The sequence below is a fragment of the Pinus tabuliformis genome, chromosome 3_1, assembly GCF_031772625.1.
Source record: "Pinus tabuliformis cultivar Carrire ecotype Pingquan chromosome 3_1, CPIR1, whole genome shotgun sequence".
NCBI classification, from domain to species: Eukaryota; Viridiplantae; Streptophyta; class Pinopsida; order Pinales; family Pinaceae; genus Pinus; species Pinus tabuliformis.
The window spans coordinates 953,070,577-953,090,146 of NC_142301.1; the positions used below are offsets into that span (position 1 = coordinate 953,070,577).

At 34.9% G+C, this 19,570-nt stretch overlaps 4 pseudogenes; 1 reads left to right on the forward strand and 3 right to left on the reverse strand.

Moving 5' to 3' along the window:
- LOC149190947 (ATPase GET3A-like) overlaps positions 1-717 on the reverse strand; it is a 36,716-nt pseudogene extending 35,999 nt beyond the window's left edge.
- A 4,334-nt stretch (positions 718-5,051) lies between these two features.
- LOC149190949 (ATPase GET3A-like) lies at positions 5,052-9,551 on the reverse strand (annotated as a pseudogene).
- Positions 9,552-9,794: 243 nt separating this feature from the next.
- Positions 9,795-10,311, reverse strand: LOC149190950 (ATPase GET3A pseudogene; annotated as a pseudogene).
- A 6,103-nt stretch (positions 10,312-16,414) lies between these two features.
- On the forward strand, positions 16,415-17,350 carry LOC149190951 (transcription factor bHLH153 pseudogene; annotated as a pseudogene).
- The last annotated feature ends 2,220 nt before the right edge of the window (positions 17,351-19,570 follow it).

Sequence of the window (19,570 nt, forward strand, 5' to 3'; positions counted from 1 at the left end):
TTATTTCAATTGTTGATCTGTATATTTGTGAAGGCTTCATTTTTGTTTACTTCGAATTTATGGATTTAAATAACTTGTTAATGTAAAGAACAAGTAGGAGATAGTAAACCAGAAAATGTAGTAGGGGTTTCTGATGTGTTAGATTCAAAAATTTTCACATTTCACGCTTTCAAGCTTTCCCATTATAACATCTTCTCCAAATTCGTCATTTACACCAAACATTCTAGTTACCTAGCTTGTGAGACCTCCAAATTTGTTTTTCAATGCTATCATCTTGGTCAATCATTTTCCTAAAGTAGAAAGAAACTATAACAATCACAATGTATGGCCAGTTGTAGCGATGTCAAAACTATGACTGAATAATCCATAGTTTATACCAATTTGAGCATCTTCGTGAAACTCATTGCCTCATATATGACGGGAATTGAATTTGCAAGCTCAAATACAAAGTTGTTCATCACCTTCAACATTAGAATTCATCTCCATGGCATATAGTTTTAGGAATTCCCGCACTAGCGTGCGAGTTTTGGTGAATTTCTATTGAAATGAATTGCTCAAGTTGTGGGCAGGATCAGTTGAAATAATTAACATGGAAGGATGCACTTTGGACAAAAGAATTATGAGCATTGAAATACGTGTGGTATTGCTGACATCGCCTTCGCCTCCAAAAAATATCAATTCGAGCTCTTCTTGTTCAACTTGCCTTCGACAATTCATTGCTTCCATCAAGGTTAAAACCAAAAGATTTTCTTTACCGTTACAAATATGAATCTTACAACTTTGGTGAAGGTTTGGATTCACATTTTAATTTGGAAAAAATAATATCAAGGCTACTAGAAGTTGGAAAAATATTCATGTTGGAAATGTCTAAATTCTTTAATTGGTCTTAAAGTGTCATTTCTCACAAGGAAAGCCAAAAAAAGTTGTTTTTAATGACAATACTCCCTGTGATCAAAGATTTGTCAATAATAGGTTGACCTATGCATGATCCTTAGAATAATGAAATCTGCTATAACCCTTGATGAGAGAAAGATTCAATTCTTTTAAAGTGATAATGTACCTTTGATTTTATATAACCTCTGCGTTCTAAATGACCAATAATGATATGGTTCCAACATTGTCCTTCAATTCAATGATCTGTTCAACCGAGTCATTCGACAATTTTAATTTTGATTTGAAAAGAAAACACTTTTAATTGGAAGAAATTAAATTCCTGGTAGCATTTTCACACTCCCCCCCCCATAGACTACGCCTTTGCTTATGCTAACAATTTCTCTCTAGAAGTGAATTTGTATGGAAACTATGACCAGGTTATGGATGATCCATATGTGGATGTTGTGTACATTCCTTTGCCCATAATCTTGAATGGGCTCTCAATCTCAACAACTAATGAAAGCCACTATGCAATCATACATGAATAATTGGGGAGTTATAAAAATGCGGCCATGAGGTTGAGATTTTGAGCACTAGAAAGACATTCTTTCATTTTTTATTCATCCCAATGCAACATTTCAACTCACAATTCTGACATGTAATATAGTACTATGGTATTTTTTGTAATATGACAATGGTGACGATAAACACAAACTTCCCAAATAAAAATGAGAAAGTGGGTACCTGTACCAACTTTGATCCAAATTGGAATCTTACTGGACTATCTAATCTAAATTATAGATAACCCAATTGCCCAATATGCTACTGGGCATATTCAACATGACATAGGAAAAGAAACAATAAATTCCATTATCTCTTTACAGAGTTCAACAACACTATTTAAAATCTTTAGGTCATCAAAAATAAGGAGAGCATTGGATAGAAGAAATAAATTCTACTCAACCAATTTTCATTTTAGACACCAAGCCACCTCCTTTTGTCACATCTGAAAAAATAAGGCATATGCAAATGCCTTGAACAAGATTTCTTTGAAAGTGCATGAATACATAGACAAATTATTCGGATGTCCATCTTCTCAGCAACATCAGGTGGAGAGAGTAGATATATACCTGTTAATTCCAACTTCTGAGAGATCTTCAGAATGACATAAACATTTGAATAAATAAAATATTTATCAAATTTTTGCGCCAAATCACTAATTATTTTAGATACTTTGAACTATATTTCCCCACCAACAAGTAAATCTACAACAAAGTCCTTATTGTGAAATAATTTCTCTAAAATTTGCTTTATCCTTATCTTTGCTTGTGTCCTTATTGTTACCCTGACTGGCCTCTGATTTTGTTTCTTTTCTGGACCTTGTTTGTTAAAATCTAAGGGGTTATATGTGTGCAAAATTTAGTTACAACATCGGATTCACTTAGGGACAATGTTTTGCTTGCAAGACACTGTGCATGGAGTCAAAATTCTTTGAATTTTTGAACTGTAATATTTGAAAATCTCCCTAAAAATTATTCTTTGGAACTGTTGCCTTATTCATCAACTGAAATAATGAACTAAAAGTTATGCAAAATGAAAATTAAATACTTTGTGGATGAGCTTATTTATGTATAGTTTGTATTATAAATAAGGTTGGCAATCAAATGTAATCAACCTTCCAACGAAACCATGCCAAATTTTGAGTGTTGGGCCTTACACCAGCCCCTTGTTCTTGGATTTTGAAAATAAGGTCGGGCGTGAACAACAAAAATTCTTTATATGAAAAATACAACGCATACCCCCATATTGATGTTGGTTTCTCACTATAGGAAACCATCATATAATCTGCTACAAGGTCATAAAATTCATGAGAGAAAAAATTACCTTGGTGAGCAGCTTCATTTTATTTGAATTTTGCAGTTGCTGGCTAATGAAGATGTTTCATCAACAATTTTATGGGATTGCAAGAGATATCTTCTTTGATAATACAATTATCACCAATTTTTGGCTCTTCAACTTTGGGTTCTATATACTGATTTTTTCCCGAAACAATATTCATATGACCGAATAATTATAGGATGCTTACCTTTATTTCAGGGACCTCATTTTCTTACTTCCAATAGGAAACTTTTTAATCAACTCCTTCATGACATTTTCATGTCAGTAAGTTTTTTTCAATCACTGCACCAAACACTTCCCTTAAATCACACGAGTCATAAACAAGAGCATATTATGGAAAATTCAACCCTTCATCTGAATCATAGGAATCACAGATATGATAACTAGTAAAATTCACAAAATAAGAGTTCTGAGGGTTGATTTGCAACTCAATAATTTCTCCTCTTTTTGGAGAAAAAATGTTCTCTATTAATGGAGATACAACCATTCTTAACACCTAAAAAAAAGAACACCCAAAGTGAAGTTAGTAGATGATGATATACAAACCAAGGCTGGTTCTTGTCACCCTCAAGAATCAACAATAACATTTTATAAACCCGAGGAAAATTTTCAACTTCGTCATCGACAATGGATCCAATTGATGTTGTTCCTTGGAGACAACCTCTAGCTGCAGGAGGTCAGTTCCCAAGACATCTACAACAATTGATGAAGATTTTAAATATATGGTTGGATAGAGAGACTATGAGAGTTGTAATGAATAATCTAGTCCAAAATCCTATCATTCAAAACCAGAATTATTAGGCTAATGAGGATTGCAGAGTTCAAATTACAAAGATGGCTAGAAGAAAGATGAAGAGGGACAATGTTTCACAAGTCAAACATTTAAGAATTTGAGTTCAAACTCTACAAAAAGAATGGTGAAAATACCAAAAATTGTGTATGAATCCCTAGAAGTGGAGTGCCTACTAGGAGATTTCTACTGAAAAGTGAGTACCTATGAAGTTAATTCGTACTCCCAATTTAAAAGTCCCTGTTGCTACATACACTTGTCTATGAGGAGAAAAACCTGATTTAAATGACAAACACAAGAAATAAAACAATGTTGTAATTTACCCAAGAGGTGGAATCACTTTTACTCTTGAGCCTCCAAGAAATTTTTTCATTACATTAACCTCACAATTTGTTTACTCTGAACTCTTACTTCTCCCCTCTACCAATGTTTTATATTTGTTCTTACCCTAACTACTCTGGATCAATTTCAAAACTGATTTTAAACTATTTTTGAGAAAAATTAAAATAATTAAATTACAAAAATAGTGATTTAATATTATATATAAAATATATAATATTAAAAGAAATCTTTTGTAACTTATAAACAAAGCCCCACCCCTTTTACATTATATCACAAAATTTATACCAATTCTCGCACATATTTCATTTGAGCCCAATTTAATACATATGCTAGCATTTAAAATTGGACAAAGATAAAGCAGGCCCTCGGTTATGGTCATGCATACGTTGGCAAAAGCCATGTGTGGTGTCATGCACAACCGTAAACAACCTCCCGATGGTCCTCTGTCGGTTTTTGGAAAAGTGCGGAGAACTATCGAAATAAATCCCAACTATCTTTTTTTTTCCATAGGAAAAAAATAAAACTATTATTCATTAAAAATGAGGAAGAGTTTTATATTTCTTTGGGTTAAACGCAGTTTATTAATGCTGCTCAACAATGAGTTTTGTATTAATGCTGGTCAACAATGAGTTTTGAAGACTAAAATCCATCCAGAAAACAAAACAGAGTTTTATATTTTTTTGGGTTAAATGCAGTTTATTAATGCTGCTCAACAATGAATTTTGAAGACTAAAATCCATCCAAAAAAACAAAACAGAGCAGTTTTTATAGGGCATGGCAACAAGCATACTAATGACATTAAAACCAGAAAACAAAAATAGACATCGAACCATACAACATGCTTAAGAAAGGCCACCAGAAATAGAAAAAACCTACCAAAACCACCTATAAAAATTCCAAAAAACCCTACCCATATAACGAACTAGCAACAAAGTACTCACAAAAAAAACAGAAAACCAGAGTAAGAGAAAGACCCTGCTTGGAGAGGGGTCAGCAATGAGATTCTATTCACTTCTTGCAATGTGTTGTTTGGCGGAATCCGCTTGTTGACGGTTCCCTACAACATAACCTCAGTGCACTTCAAACTGTCGTGACATCGTTGATCTAGGCATGAGAATATATGAGTTGTTGATTCTTGTTCAAAGTGCTATATGTATACTGTCTTATAAAGGAAAAGGAATTGCGTAATGCAAACACAAACTAATGTCGTTAAATCCGAATCATGAATCTGCTTGTTGACTTAATCACATATTTCATGCTTTCAAGCTTTCCCTATAACATTTCTCCAAATTGATCATTTACGCCAAACATTCTAGTTACCTGGCTGACGAGGCCTCCAATTTTTTTTCCAATGCTATCATCTTGGTCAACCCTTTTTCTAAAGTAGAAATAAATTGTAGTAGTCGTAATGTATGACCAGTTGGAGCGGTGTCAAAAATTAAGACTAAATAATCCATAACTTTTTTTTCAGTACGAACTAAATAATCCATAACTTGTACCAATGAGCATCTCTGTGAAGCTTGTTGCCTCATTTATGTCAGGAATTTCATTTGCAAGCTCAAATACAAAGTTTTTCATGGCCTTCAACATTAGAATCCATCTCCATCGCATACAGGTTCAGGAATCCCCTAACCGGCGTGGGAGTTTTGGTGAAATTCTGTTGAAATGAATTACACAAGTTGTGGGCAGGATTGGTTGAAATAATTAACACTGAAGGATGCACTTTTAACAAAATAATTGTGAGCATTGAACTGTAGGTGGTCTTGCTGACAGTGCCTTCGCCTTCGACAAATATCAATTTGAGCTCTTCCTATTCAACTTGGCTCTGGAAATCCGCTGCTTCCATCAAGGTTAAAACCATAAGATTTTCTTTACCATTATAGATATGAATCTTGCAAGGTCTAGTTTCACATTTTAATTTAGACAAAATAATATCAAGGCTACTAGAAGTTAGAAAAATCTTCATGTCAGAAATGTCGAAATTCTTTACTTCGTCTTAAAGTTTCATTACTCGTGAGGAAAGCCAACAGACGATGTTTTTAAATGACATTTGTCTCTGTGATCAAAGATTTGTTAATAATAGGTTGACTTATGTGTGATCCTCTTAGAGAATATTGAAATATACTATAGCCGTTGATGAGAGAGATCTTCAACGCTTTTACAGTGATAATATACCTCTGATTTTATATAACCTCCACGTTCTAAATGAGTAATAATGATATTGTTCTTGTGTTGTCCTTCAATTCAATGATCCGTTCAATCGACTCCTTCGACAATTTCAATTTCGATTTGAAATGAAAACACTTTTAATTGGAAGTAATTAAATTCCTGGTAACATTTTCACACTTTACTCCCCCATAGCCTATGCCTTTGCTTCTGCTAACAATATCTCTCCAGAAGTGAAGCTGTATGGAAACTATGATCAAGTTCTGGATGATCCATATGTGGACGTTGTGTACATTCGTCTGCCCATATAATATTGAATGGGATCTCAATCTCAACAGCTAATGAAAGCCACTATGCACTAATACATGAATAATTGGGAAGTTCTAACAACGTGGCCATGAGGTTGAGCTTTTCAGCAATAGAAAGACATTCTTTCATTGTTTATTCTTCACAATGTGGTATTTCAACTCACAATTCTGACATGTAATTTAGTACTATGGTAATTTTTGCAATATGGAAATGGTGATGGTAAACGCAGACTTCCCAAGTAAAAATGAGAAATGAGAAAGTGGGTAATTGTTCCAAGTCTGATCCAAATTGGAATCTTGCTGGACTATCTAATCTAAATTATAGATAAGTCAACTGCTCAATATGCTACTGGGCATATTCAACATGACATAGGCAAAGAAACAATAAATTCCATTTTCTCTGTATGAAGTTCAACAACACTATATAAAATATTTAGGCCATCTAAAGGAAGGAGAGTATTGGATAGAAAAACAAATTCTCCTCAACTAATTTACATATCAGCCACCAAACCACCTCCTTTTGTCACATCCGAAAAAATTAGGCATATCTAAATGCCTTGAACATGCTTTCTTTGAAAGTGCACGAATGCGTAGACAAATCGTTCGGATGTCCCTCTTCATAGCATCAGGTGGAGAGAGTAGATCTATACCTATTAATTCCAACTTTTGAGAGACCTTCAGAATGGCATCAATATTTGAATAAGGCAAATATTTATCAATTTTTTGCATCATATCATTTAGATACTTTGAACTATATTTTTCCACCAGCAAGTAAATCTACAACAAAGTCCTCATCGTGAAATATTTTCTCTAAAACTTGTTTTATCCGTATCTTTTTTTGTGTCCCTGTTGTTACCTTGAATGGCCTCTGATTTTGTTTCCTTGTTGGACCTTGTTTGATAAAATCTGAGGGGTTATAGGTGTGTAAAATTTAGTTACAATATCGGTTTCACTTGGGGATAGTGTTTTGTTTGCAAGACATTGAGAATATAAGGCCAATAGCCATTCCTTGTTGGACATGGAGTAAAAATTATTTGGATCTTTAACTATAAAATCTGAAAATCTATGTTAAATTTATTCTCTAGAACCGTTGCCTGATATACCAAATGAAATACTTAATTAAAACTTTTACAAACCGAAATTTAAATGCTCTGTGGCTGAGCTTATTTATCTGTAACTTGTATTGTAAATAAGGCTAATTTCAATCCAGTGTAATAAACCTTCCAATGATACCATGCAAGCTAAACCTTCCAATGATACCATGCAAGCTTTTGAGTGTTGGACCTTACAACAACCCCTTGTTATTGTATTTTGAAAATAAGAGCAAGCATGAACGATAAAAAGTCCTTAGATGAAAAATACAACGCATACCCCCATATTGATGTTGGTTACTCACTCTAGAAATCTGTCATATATTTTGCTATAGGGTCATAAAATTCACGAGAAAAAAAAAAAAAAAACTTGTGAGCAACTTCATTTACTTTGAATCTTGTAGCAGCTGGTTGATGAAAATGTTTCATCAACAATTTTATGGGATTGCTAAACACATCTTAATTATTGTTTGGTTCTTCAATTTTGGTTTCCATATACTAGATTTTTCCTGAAACAATATTCATATGATATAATAATTACAGGTTGCTTACCTCTATTTCAGGGACCTCATTTTCTTGCTTCCAATAGGAAACTTCTTTATCATCTCCTTCATGACATTTGTTTGTGCGTAAGTTTGTTTCAAGAACTGCACCATACTCTTCCTCTGAATCATACGAGTCATAAACCAGAGCATCTTCTGGAAAATTCAACCCTTCACCTAAATCATAGGAATCATAGATAGGAGCACCAGTGAAATGCACAAAATAAGAGTTTTGAGGGTTGATTTGTAACTCTATAATTTATCCTCTTTCTAGAGAAAATTTGTTCTCTCGTAATGGAGATACAACCATTCATAAGACACAGAAAGAGAGAATACCCAAAGTGAAGTTAGTAGTTGATGATATACATCCCAAGATTCGTTCTTGTCACCCTCCAGAATCAGCTATAAAATTTTATAAACCAAGGGAAAGTTTTCAACTTTATCCCTGACAACAACGCCAATTGATGTTTCCCTGGGGACAACATCTAACTACAGGTGGTTGGTGCCTAGGAAATCTACAAGAATTGATGAAGATTTTAAATATATACGAGAACTACAATGAATAATCTAGTTCATAAACCTATCATTCAAAACCAGAATAGCCAGGCCAATGAGGATTGCATATTTTAAATTACAAAGATGGAAAGAAGAAAGATGAAGAGGGACAAGGTTTTACAACTCAATAATTTAAGAATCTGAGTTCAAACTCCGTAGAAAGAATGTTGAAAAGACTAAGAAATTGTGTATGGATCACTGGAAGTGGAGCACCCATTAAGTGATTTAAACTATAAAATGAGTACCTTTTATGAGGTGAATTCATACTCCCAATTTAAAATGCCATGCTGCTACATATACTTGTGCAGGAGAAGAAAAACATAATTTAAATGACAAAGAAAAGAAAGAAAACAATGTTGCAATTTACACAAGAGATGGAATCAAAACTAGTTTTTTTTCTTCGATCTCCAAGATATTTCTTCATTACATTAGTTTCATATTCTTCATTACAATAGTCTCATAATTTGCAAACATTGAAACCTTATTCTCCCCTATGTTATTTTATTTTTGTTCCTAGCTTAATTGTTCTTAATCAATTTCAAAGTTGGTTTTGAACAATTATAAATCTGGTCCTAATGATGAACCACACTAACTGGTTTGAAATGCATTGGCAAAATTTCCTCTTATATGATTTCTAAAAAAAATACTCTTCTTAATATAATATGGATCACATAAACTTAAATTCAAAAATTATAAAACTATTTATTTTTAAGAAAATATAAAATAATAAAATTACAAAAATAACTATATAATATTATTTATTTTTAAGAAAATATAAAATAATAAAATTACAAAAATAATTATATAATATTATATATATTATAGAAAGAAATCATTTGTAACTTATAAATAAAGCCCCGCCCCTTTTACATTACATTATACAATTTACCCCAATTCATGCACATATTTCATTTGACCCCAATTTAATACATATGCTAGCATTTAAAACTGGACGAAGGTTAAGAGGACCCCAGGTTATTGTCATGCATACGTTGGAAAAAACCATGTGTGGTGTCATGCAAAACCATAAATAGTCTCTCGACGATGCTATCCCTGTTTCTGGAAATGTGGGTCATAATAAATCTTAACCATCCATCTTTGAATGCACTATTTGGGGAATCCGCTTCCCCACGGTTCCCCTCAGCATAACCTCCGTGCACTTCAAACTGTTGGGACTTCGTTGATCTAGGCATGAGAATTTTTGAGTCGTCGATTATTGTTCAAAGTGTTATATGTCTATCGTCTTGTAAAGGGAAAGGAATTGTAGTATGTAAACACAAACAAATGTTGTTAAATCTGGGTCATGAAACTGCTTGTTGACTTATTCAATCTTGCTCATCATTTACGCCAAACGACCGGTGTCAAAAATTATGACGTAATAATCCATAGTTTGTACTAATTTGAGCATCTCTGCGAAGCTCATTGCCTCATCTATGTCAGGAATTGCATTTGCAAGCTCAAATACAAAGCTGTTCATCACCTTCAACATTAGAATCCATCTCCATTGCATACAGGTTCAGGAATCCCCACACCAACGTGGTAGTTTTGTTGAATCTCTATTGAAATGAATTTCTCAAGTTGTGGGCAGGATCGGTTGAAATAATTAACACCGAAGGATGCACTTTGGCCAAAAGAATTGCAAGCATTAAAGTGCAGGTGCTCTTGCTGACACCACCTTCACCTCTAACAAATATCAATTTGAGCTCTTCCTGTTCAACTTGCCTCTGGAAATTCGCTGCTTCCATCAAGGTTAAAACCAGAATATTTTCTTTACCATTACATATATGAATCTCGCAACTCCAGTGAAGGTTTGGTCTCACATTTTAATTTGGCCAAAAAAATAACACGGGTATCAGAAGTTGGAAAAATATTCATGTCGGAAATGTCAAAATTCTTTACTTCGTATTAAAGTGTCATTTCTCATGAGGAAAGCCAACAAACGCTGAATTTAATTGACAATTCTCTCTGTGATCAAAGATTTGTCAATAATAGGTTGACCTATGCAGGATACTCTTAGAGAATATTGAAATCTGCTATAGCCGTTGATGAGAGAGAGCTTCAACGCTTTTATAGTGATAATATATCTCTAATTTTATATAACCTGTGTGTTCTAAATGACCAATAATGATATGGTTCTTACATTTTTTATTTAATTCAACGATATGTTCAATCGACTCCTTTGACAATTTTCAATTTTGATTTGAAATGAGAACACTTTTAGTTGGAACGAATTAATTTTTTGCCTAGCCAGAAAAAACCCACTGTTTTATATTATGCTTAAAACAATACATACATACGAAAGACAGAATGTCTTCATGGATCCAGTGATTTCCACATTTGACTACAAAGAGGAGAAAAACTCATCATTCAGACATTTGAACTTGTCTGCTAAATGTAAATCATAGATTGTACATCTATATGTTCTCAGCCACATCCACAACATATTACAGAAATTCACTATGTGAGTCTGTTGAACTACGATGTAACTCAAATCATTTTCATGTTCTGTATATACCTACATTAGGTATTTAACAAAAAATACACAAAGATTTTCATGGAACTTATGTGTATTGGAGTTCTGCATTTTTGTGGAGAACTTGAGTGGGATTATCCGGTTTTCTACTTCTGTCTCATCTGATCCTATTTTTATCAGGATATACATACCATCTTTTGTGGCTAGTAATCCTTTCTTTGACATTTCATCCGCTATCTTGTTGTGAACCGTGCTGATATGCTGAATGGGGGGATGTTATAGGGTATTCCATATACTTTTTATACGCCTCAACCAGCCTTGTAGAGAATTTTGCATGATGTTATTCTTCCCCTTAACATAATCAATCATACTTTTGGAATCCCCATAAATTTGCATTTGAGGGATATCCAAGTATTTAATTAACCATAGTAGACCCTATAAAGCTATAGCTTCTGCTTTCATACTTGTTCCTTCTCCCACATTCTAGTAAATCTGGAACTCTTGTTCTTCTGAAATCTTAATCCAGATTCTGCACCCACATCTTCCTCCTTGAGCTGCCCCATCAAAAAATCCCGCCGGGTAGTTGGTGATCTGAAACTTCCCCTTTTCTGTCTTCCTTTTTTCCTTAATACCACCATTCTGATCTGATATAAGCCACTGTTCTATGAGTTCATAGATTACATTTTCTCCCCTTATATTAGAACCAAAACTCAGTTGATTTCTTTCTTTTTAGATTTCCCAAAAAACAACCAAGATGAGCATTCGCCTATTTTTGTTTTGGAAGCTCCCCCATTTTAAACACTCCTCAATAATATTGAACTGAATGTATGGAATCTGTACCTTGGTAGTGAAGTGTTTCCAAATGCTAACATATCTATGGTAGTGTAAAAATAAATGTTCATTATCCTCAACATTGTGTCTACACATATAACATATCCCAGGACCATGATGGTTCTTCTTTTGTAAATTTTCCCATGTGAGATTCTTATTCTGCCAAGTTAGCCAAAGGAAAATTACAATTTTTACTGGAATGTTAACTTGCCAATACCTGTGGAACCAACAATATTCCACATTCTGTAGTTCCTTCAAGCATATTTTGAGATAGCAGTCCGCCACCTCGATCTCTCCTATTTTCTTCTTTTTACCAGCCCATGCTATGCAATCTCCTTTGCTGTCATAACATATCCCTGCCTCTTTTAAAGTTTTAACAAACTGTATCCAATCCAATTTGTACTGACCAGTAAGGTTCAGTTGAGTAGGTTCAAGCCAAATAGGAATGGTACCATTCCATTCATTGATCAGTGGGCTAAGGATATAAATGCCTCTTTTGTTAAGATGGTGTAATAGTTCCACTGTCCCAGGTGGCACCTCTCCTGCTCCAATAATGCAATCTTTCCCCAATATAATTCTATTACCAAATCCAAAAGACCACAAGATGTTTTGAAAGAGAATGCACTTGACCCTGATAAAACTATTCCATATCTGGGACCCACATTTTTTCCCAATTGCTCCTTGTCTGAACCAAAAGGAGAAATCCTTATTCTTCATGTATTTGGATCGGATCACCTTTCCCCATATTCCTTTACTGTTAATGCCCCTCCATAAAGATTTTAGAATAAGTGCCCATCCAAAAAAATTTAGATTTAGTACACCCCATCCACCCAGAGTTTTTGGTCTAGTGATCTTCTCCAGCTTAACCAAATGATATTTACATCTCCTTCTAGCACCAGACCAAATATAGCTTGCCATTACTCGATTCATTTGATTAATTATCATTTGTGGAATGTGGAACAAATGTGCCCAATAAATCCCCAACTGTGTAAGAATTAACTGTATGAGGATGATACAGCCTCCCATCGATAAACATCTATATTCCCATCCCCTAATCTTGGAGTAAAATCTTTCCACTAACCACATCCAATCATCATTTTTATAGCAACCTAGTTTTAGTCTATATCCCAAATATTTCATTCCTTTGTCTATACTTTCTGCATAGTTGGAAGGAATTAAATTCCTGGTAGCATTTTCAAACTTTTCCCCTATAGACTATGTATTTGCTTTTGCTAACAATTTCTCTCCTGAAGTGAAGTTATAGGGCAGCGATGACCAGGTTCCGGATGATCCATATGTAGGCATTGTGTACATTCCTCTGCCCCTATAATATTGAATTAGCTCTCGATCACAAGAGTTAATGAAAGCCATTATGTAGTCATATACAAATAATTGGGCAGTTCTAATAATGTGGCCATGAGGTTGAGATTTTGAGCACTAGAAAGATATTATTTTATTATTTATTCTTCTCTTTGCAACATTTCAACTTGTAAATTTGACATGCAATATAGTTCTATCGTAATTTTTCAATAATGGCAATGGTGATGATAAACAAAGACTTTCTAAGTAAAAATGAGAAAGCGGGTACCTATTCCAAATATGATCCAAATTATAATCTTATTGGACTATGCAATCTAAATTATAGATAAACCAACTGTCGAGTATCATTACTGGGCATATTCAACAAGACATAGGCAAAGAAACAATAATTCCATTTTCTCTTTCTGAAGTTCAAAAACACTATATCAAATCTTTAGGCCATCGAAAACATGGAGAGCACTGGATTGAAGAACTAAATTCTCCTCAACTAATTTGCATTTCAGACACCAAGCCACCTCCTTTTTTCACATCTAAAAAAATCAGGCATATCTAAATGCCTTGAAAATTCTTTCTTTGAAAGTGCACGAATTCATAGATAAACCGTTCAGATGTCCCTCTTCTCAACAAATTCAGGTGGAGAGAGTAAATCTACACCTGCTAATTCCAACTTCTAAGAGACCTTCAAAATGGCATAAACATTTGAATAAGGAAAATATTTATCATTTTTTTGCACCAAATCACTAATTATTTTAGATACTTTGAACAATATTTCTCCACTAGCAAGTAAATCTTCAATAGAATCACATCATGAAATCTTTGCTCTAAAACTTATTTTATCCATATCTTTTCTTGTGTCCCTGTTGTTACCCTAATTGTCCTATGATTTTCTTTCCTTGCTGGACCGTGCTTGATAAAGTCTGATGGGTTATAGTTGGGTAAAATTTAGTTTTGTTAAATCCACATGGGATGTGAACAGTCATAAATGATAGAACAATGAATTTCATTTCTTATTAACTTAGATATACATTTATAATACATTGGAGTGACCATTGGATTCCATATTCTAGGGTCTCTTGGACTCTCTTTGACTGTCCAACTTCCACACCAACCCTAAGGATTAGGTGTCCAACATTCCCCCCCTTAATCTGAATGGGTATGTGTGAGTCCAAGAAGAGAGTTGTAATACAAAATGTGAAAAAATGCATGGCATAAATAGACTGAATGTGCTCTCTGAAATGTTGGTATAAGGGGGTGGTTTAAGGATGACCACCAATACTGGAACACTTAGTGTAGTTCCCATAACTCTTCCAAATCTGGTATGAAGCAGAGGTCTTCTGCTAGAGGAAGTGCTCCTCATGTTTTGAAGAGGGAAACCTTCAACCTTGAAAGGGAGGTCTCACCCCGCATAAAAAGGGAGAACCTCAACCTGAAAAGGGAGGCCTCAACCTGTGATGGTTTAAGGATGACCACCAACTCTAGAATGCTTAATGCAATTCCTGGAACTCTTCTAAATCTGGAAAGAAGTTGAAGTCTTCTGCTAGAGGAAGTGTCCCCAATTCTTTGAAGATATGTCTCAATCATGCATAGATGGTTTAAGGCTGATCATCAATCGAAGGCATGCTCAGGGGCATCTTTGTTTCTGGCTACAACTCTGAATCTGGTATGGCAGGTTGTGGCTCAGGCTCGCTTGATGTGGCTTTGAAGCTTGTATATGACCATCACTCCCCCCCTTTTAGATACAAGGTGAGAAGATGGCGAAAAATCAACAACAAAACTGTTCAATATTCAAGAACAAAGCCTGTTGTATGAGAGAAATATCTTCTTGGATGTTGAAGCCCATTGCCAAGAAGCAATCCATCCAAGATAAATCTTTGTTCTTGCAGGAGGCTTGTTTTTGAAGCATCTATTTGAAGAATGATTGTGTTGACCACAATTCTTGCATGGGTGAAGATCAAAACAATGATCTTTCACATGGCCAACTCTGTCACAATGTTGGAATTTAACAACTTTTGGTTGTGAATGTGGAGGAGCAGAATCTGGAATAGGTGAAGGTGAACCACCATGAAGAAACCCAACACTTTGAAATTGAATGGGTTTGGAATAGTCTGTAATATGAAAGGATGTCTCCTTATCATATCCAAGACCTATTCTATGCTTGTTGTGGACAAGCTCTTCCCAAGGTCTGATGATTGGCTTGAGAAGTGCAAACTGAATTTCTACTTCTGGATGCAAATTTGCTTTTGAACTAGGCACTAAATCAACCTCAACTTCATATTCTTACTGTTGATGGGAGTTTGTATCAATATTGAACAGAGGATTGTTTTGAATATAAAACAATTTAGAATGAAAAATCTATTGAAGCTCATCTCGCTGGAACTGAGATTCTAGTTGCAAAAAATCAATCTTCTCTTGTGCATTTTGTAGACAAATTCTAATGTCAGCAAGAGATGATTTGTTGATTTCCACCATGTCATTAGTTGTAAAGTGTATTATAGTTTTCAAAAAATCTAATACTTCATAAACTTTGGCCATTCTCGACAAAATCGATGATCTGATATGGATTACAGTTATGACACATATGCTGTGAAAATATTCAAGGGCAATATCAAGCTCAATGGAGATATAGAGCCTCTAGAATATGATATTGAGTTGAAGGTGAAAACCAAAAAATAATGAGAACACCAATGAAAAGGGAAACACTGATCAAATGGGTTTAAATAAACAAGGCCAATTAAATGCAGAGGAAAATTCTAAAGTTTCCTATATGCAGTAATCAAGGAGCCCACACAATTGGTGTGTCACATTGCTCTTCCTTTGTGAGCAGGCTCTACAACTTCAACATCATGCATGCCACTGACCCATCGCTTGATCCTGTGTACGCTATGCAGCTGAAGGCAAGGTGTCCCAATGGCAACCCTCTTATGCAATGTTGTTGACAAATGTAAACCTCAGGAATTTGGTTTTTGCAAATTCCAGCACGTTTAGCAGGTTCACATCTTTAGTCCCGATTTTATGTAAATGGAAAGGACACAACATCTATCCATAAATCAGAGACGGGCAGTCTCAAACTTTCAGGTGAATCAAACATCATTCTATCCTGATTACAACCACCATTCCTACAAAAGAAAATATACATGGGCAGTAATAATACATGCATGTTACTAGAGAAACCTATGTAAGGTCATCCTCCTCAACCTCAACTTTCAAAGTGTTCTCAAAAGGCAATGCGGTGCTGTGAAGATCTGAATCAAGGTCACAAACTCTAGAAAAATATCCTCAGTAAAACAATTATGTCATCGAATTCGAACCACAAAGCACTTTAACTCAAACAAATAAATTGAAATATGTCTTCTGTGGTTTTTACGTTATACTCTCAACTGAAGCCCTTTCACTAAGCTCCTTGATCCTATCAACACCTTGTCACCTGATTCTCTTGACCTCGAGCTGGAAGGATTTCAAGCCTCAACAAAGTGTCAATTCCGCCTGTTCAGCTTCCTGGCTCGCTTAAGGCTCCCGCTACTTTTCAGTCATCGAATATCCTAACATTCCATAGTAATAAGAACAAACTAGACATTCCTTATACTAGCACAAGCCCTAAACCTATTGTCGTCCAACAACATAAGTCCAGAGGCAGTCGCTCCAGTTCTCCTTCCACATCTTTGAGCAACAATAATTTGCAAAAGAATGTTGTTGATGAAGGTGGAGAGTGTACTACTGAACAAGAGAGGCAGCAATCAAGCGGGGCTTTCCAACACGAATTTCAAGAAACCTCGAATAAAAGCTTTTGTAGGCGCTCTAATGAAGGTGTGTAAAGAGAAGTTAGACGAACGTATTAAGGCATTGCAGCATCTCGTCTCGCCATTTGGAAATACGGATACGACATCCGTTCTTCTTGAAGCTATTGAGCTCACATTAAATTCCTACAATATCAGGTTCATGTATTGAGCTCACCTTACCTCAAAGGTATTCCCTCCAAACAAAAGGACAGGTGAGGAGATTAGGTGAATTTCGATCTTCGGAGCAGAGGATTATGCCTAGTTCTTATATTGTGTACTCTCCATGTAGTCAACAACAATGGGGTAGATTTATGGACAAAGATTAAAACAGGTATCACTCTCGCTCTCAATCCACATCAATGCACTTCAATTCCACAGACTTGACTTCAATAGACATGATGTTGCTCCTTCAACACATAAGACGTATAGACTCACTCCATTTTATGTACAGAGAATACATAGCTGCTTCAATGCAGAGCTCTGGCCATAAGCTTCACCATACAATTCAAATTCCAACCAACACTCATGACATTCAATGAATTTTAAGGCAGATCTTTAATCATATTTTAGCACAAACAACCAATATACGCCATCCATAGCCAATGCACAGACTACGACATTCAATGTGCATAGTAGGTCACAACCTTCAGAAAGGTGATAGAGAGATGTTATTTCAGATTTGACCGGCTAGTCAGAAAAAACATTCTTGAATTTACCAAATTCCTCCAACATATTTTTGGCAAAGGGGCGCCCAGGTTTTCAGGCAGATTTAAGAGCGTCAGAGTAGGTGCACAATGAGGAGGAGCGCTTTTCATACCAGGTTGAAAATGGTAGCACAAATGCCACAAAACTAGTGGCTCACACAAGATTGAGCAGGTTAGGAAGGTACTCGCTCTGATACCATGTTAAACCCACATGGGATGTGAACAATCATAAATGAGAGAACAATGAATTGCATTTTTTATTAACTTAGATTTACATTTATAATACATTGGAGTGACAGTTGGATTCCATATTCCAAGGTCTCTTGGACTCCCTTTGCTTGTCCAACTTCCACACCAACCCCTAGGATTAGGTGTCCAACAAGTTTCAACCTCATCTCCGCTTGGGGATAGTGTTTTTATTGCAACACACTGAGAACAATAGGCTAGTAGCCTTGTTGGGAATGGAGTCAATTTGTTTTTAATCTTTTAATTGTAAAATCTGAAACTCTCCCTAAAATTTATTCTTTGGAACTGTTGCCTTATTCAACAACTGAAATATTGAATTAAAACTTTTGCAAACTAAAAATTAAATTCTCTGTGGTTGAGCTTATTTATGTATAGATTGTTTTATAAATAGGGTTGATTTTAATCAAGTGTAATCAACCTTCCAACGACACCATTCCAACTTTTGAGTGTTGGATCCTACACCAACCCCTTGTTCTTGGATTTTGAAAATAAGAGTAAGCATTAACAATCAAAATTATTGAGATGAAAAATACAATGCATACCTCCTTATTGAGTTGGTTGCTCACTATAGAAAAATCTCATAAAATTTGCTACAAGGTCATAAAATTCATGAGAGAAAAAATTACCGTGGTGAGTTGTTTCATTTTCTTTAAAATTTGTAGCAACTGGCTAATGAATATGTTTCATCAACAATTCTCTAGGATTGCTAGAGATATCTTCTTTGATAAAACAATTATCATCATTTTTTGGTTCTTCAACTTTCGGTTCTATATACTGAGTTTTGCTTGAAACGATATTCATATGATCGAATAATTGTAGGATGCTTACCTCTATTTCAGGGACCTCATTTTCTTGCTTCCACTAGGAAACTCCTTTACCAACTCCTTCACGCCATTTTCCTGTGAGCAAGTTTGTTTCAAGAACTGCACCAAACTCCTCCTTTGAATCATACGAATCATAAACCAGAGCATCTTCTAGAAAATTCAACCCTTCATCTGAATCATAGGAATCATATATAAAAGCTCTAGTAAAATGAAAAAAATAAGAGTTCTAAGGGTTGATTTTCAACTTAATAATTTCCCCATTTTCTAGAGAAAATTTGTTCTCTAGTAATGGAGATACAACCATTCTTATGATGCAGAAATAGAGAACAACCAAAGTGAAGTTAGCAGGTGATGATATACAACCCAAGGCTGGTTCTTGTCACCCTTAAGAATCAACTATAAAATTTTATAAACCCAGGGAAAATTTTGAACCTCATCCGAGACAATGGCACCAATTGATGTTTTTCCTTGGAGACAACCTCTAGCTACAAGAGGTTAGTGACCATGACATCTACATGAACTAATGGAGATTTTAAATATATGGACGGAGAGAGAAGGCTATGAGAGTTACAATGGATAATCTAGTTTAGAAACCTATCATTCAAAAACCAAAATGGCCAGGACAATGACGATTACAAAGTTTAAATTATAAAGATGGCTAGAAGAAAGATGTAGAGGGACATGGTTTTACAACTCAGGAATTTAAGAATTTGAGTTCAAACTCTACAAAAAGGATGGTGAAAAGACTAAGAAATTGTATATGAATTCCTAGAAGTGGAGTGCCCATTAAGAGATTTAAACTGGAAAATAAGTACCTTTTGTAAATTCAT